This window comes from Sinocyclocheilus anshuiensis, unplaced genomic scaffold (genome assembly GCF_001515605.1).
Source record: "Sinocyclocheilus anshuiensis isolate Anshui unplaced genomic scaffold, SAMN03320099.WGS_v1.1 scaffold292, whole genome shotgun sequence".
Taxonomy (NCBI): domain Eukaryota; kingdom Metazoa; phylum Chordata; class Actinopteri; order Cypriniformes; family Cyprinidae; genus Sinocyclocheilus; species Sinocyclocheilus anshuiensis.
Window position 1 is genome coordinate 855912 of NW_015555757.1, and position 3032 is coordinate 858943.

A 3032-nucleotide genomic window follows, 5' to 3' on the forward strand; every position below is an offset into this window, starting at 1 on the left:
AAGACTCAAAATGCATCGCAAAATTTATTTTCTTAATCAGTACTTTTTTGTCCTGTTTTTAGTCAAAAAAATACATAAACATCTTTAGAAAAAGATGAATATACTTGAAAAGAAAACCTGCATAAGTTAAAGATTTAGTTCAAGAAGTGTTGTTTTAAGCATAAGCCTCAAATTGTTATATTTTTGCTTAAAACAAGGAAAACATGTTCTCTTAAAAACCTTAATATTAAATTTTGCTTAAACTTATCTTGTTTTGAAGATATTTGGAAAATAAGACAAAATAGTACTACATTATTTTTTTGCAGTGTAAATGAAAGGATGAATGCATTTTTGTTCACTAACAAGTTAGATAACAGTAATCAATCATCTTCATTTTATTTTCCATAGGTAGGTTACATTTTTGCTACATTTACAATAGTATAAAACCATCATAACTTATTAAATAATATATAATCCAACTTATATTACTTGCATATTCATTTGTACACTCTAGGTCGCTAAAGAAAGACTTTAGAAGTGCAGTTAATCTACCAAAAAAAAGCAAAACAAAAAACAAAACAAAGTTTTCATTTGTCTCCATAATGTCTTCTTGAAATGTGAAAGCCTAAACAAAAGTGTCTGTGACAGCAATATATACTGCAATATGTTACCTGGTCACCTGATCCATTCACTCACACACACACAGAGAAACCCAAACACACACACTGCTGCAGTAGGGGTGGAGCCGGGGAACTTTTGGTGCATGAACGGAAAACATGAAAAGAGCGTTTTGATGGGGACACTCTGTTTGCCATTTCTAATTTGTAGGCGGGGGACGAGAATGGGGCGATCACAGCGTGATTCATATTAAAAGTCAATTGGCCTTCAAATTCCTCGGGTCCCCCAAAGTCACTACTGGTGAGAAGGAAATGAGTCTTAATGGAGTGGCAGTGCCACAATAAAATATCGGAAATTGAATCGGACCACAAAACTCAATGGTCCAGGCACAGCACCTGAACGACTGACCATTACAGATATGAGATTCTTTCTTTTCAGACCATTTTTTCCTTATCTATTATTTGGCTATACGGATGTCCTCCGATTCTCTAAAAGTCCTTTAGTGTCCACCTTTCCTCTCTCGCCTGAACATCGGAGCACTTAGCAGTAATCTGTTTCGGCCTCACTTTTAATTTCTCGCATGTCTGCCTGCGCTCTGAGTGCTGGGGTAACTGGGTAGGCAATACAAAGCAAAAGGCCATAAAACCCTCCTGCTGTGTGAGATATATTAACTTTAACCTCATGGTAATTACCAAAAACTATTTAAAACCAACTTTTCCATTTAGGCTACTTTCCGCTAGGTTACTCGTGACAACTGCCCATGTTTTAAATGGCTATAAACTGACAGGATCAAGAAATCACAATGATTCATAAGCGGGCATGCAGATGATCATGTTACACTTTTCGTTTATTTACAGTAACTTTGCTAGTATATTTTAGAGCACTTGTTTTGGAAAATATCAAGACACAGTCTTGGACACATATATGGACTTACAGGAAGTTATTTTATGTTTTATGGCAGGAGTCAGATATCTTAAACCCTATAAAATCTCTTGTATCATATTTGATACATTAATTTCTAAGGCTTACAAATTATCAACATGATCAAAACTTTGCTGAAAGAAACCTGTTGTACACAATCTTATTCATGCCTATTTTTTTATTTTTTTTTATTTTTCTCGGTCTATAATGAGTCTCGGTTGGGGAAAGCAATCCATACACAATTTTGAAAAAAAAAAAAAATCATGGTAACATGTATCAAACATGATACATCAGGCTATTGAGGAACGTTTAGTTGTACATCTCTCAATCATCATTGTATTGCATTATATATATATATATATAAAAACAATTAAAAAAAGTTCAGAGCTTTGAGCACTGTATTCTCACTATATTATGTGGGCCATAAAAGCCTGATGTATCAGATATGATACAAAATATAAATCACTTACGCAAACGTTTTGATTGAAATTTTTTTTAATACTTTTTTGTGTTCCCTTTTTTTTTTTAAATGGATTTTTCTGACTATTATATCATGCCAAGATTTACAGGTTTAAATGTGTTTTTTAATTAATTTCTGCTTTGCTGATATATTTTAAAGCACTTGCATGTTAACAACGACTGCAAAGAGCATATCAAAACTGGTCTGTACAAAACAGAATCACAGAAGTTAAATATTAACTAGGCTTAACATAAAAAAAAGCATAGGCAGTCATTTAGGCAGAATTTGCAGTCATTTATTGAAATGTGTGAGAAACATGCCTAATCTTGACACAAGCACACATTGCCCTCTTCAGGCCTGGCTGTGTAAGATGACCCGGCTCATTTGTCATCCTGGCTGGAGGAAATCCAAACAGCTCAATATCATGTTTAACTAATCAGACAAGAGAATCTATTTAATGACAGCCTTGAGACATGAGATAAATGTTAGCCACTCACTCAGTCAATTCAAACTGCCTGAACACTCAATCAGGATATAATCTACGTGTGTGTGTGTGTGTGTGTGTGAGAGAAAGCCGTACTCTAGCATGATGTCAGCACTGGTGCGACTCGATTATAAGTGGTATCTGTTCAGCGTGTGCTCATGGCGAGAAATCTGAGATGTGTCTTATGGCTAGCTCAACGCTAATGTATTCATCATTAATCTTATCAGCGCTGCCTTTCCACATCATTTCAGGGCAGTAGCACGATTTTTATCTCTAATTTGATGGTAATGAACCCATCAGCATGGAGTGGTTGATGAATATGATGAAAAATGGCATTCATCTGTCCCCTGATGTCTGCCCCCGCCAAGCCGATGAGCACACAGTCTACATCATAACTACGCACAGCACTGACAGCACTGCAAACAGCACTGTAGAGCCACAAAATATAAACAAGCTCTAATTCAGCACCTTTTCTGGACCCAGTTTACAGATTTGACCCCCTCACCTGTGTGTAAGTGTGTGTGTGTGTGTGTGTGTGTGTGTGTGTGCGCGTTTTTGTGACAAATGAGG

The 3032-nt window shown here is 35.9% G+C and overlaps 1 long non-coding RNA gene across 1 annotated transcript in view; it reads right to left on the minus strand.

The window, feature by feature from the left end:
• Window positions 1-2811: 2811 nt before the first annotated feature.
• Window positions 2812-3032, minus strand: part of LOC107673891 (uncharacterized) — a 23053-nt gene continuing 22832 nt past the window's right edge. The window contains exon 7 of the long non-coding RNA XR_001632443.1: window positions 2812-2869. This is a non-coding gene — a long non-coding RNA (uncharacterized LOC107673891). The remainder of the gene's footprint in view (window positions 2870-3032) is intronic.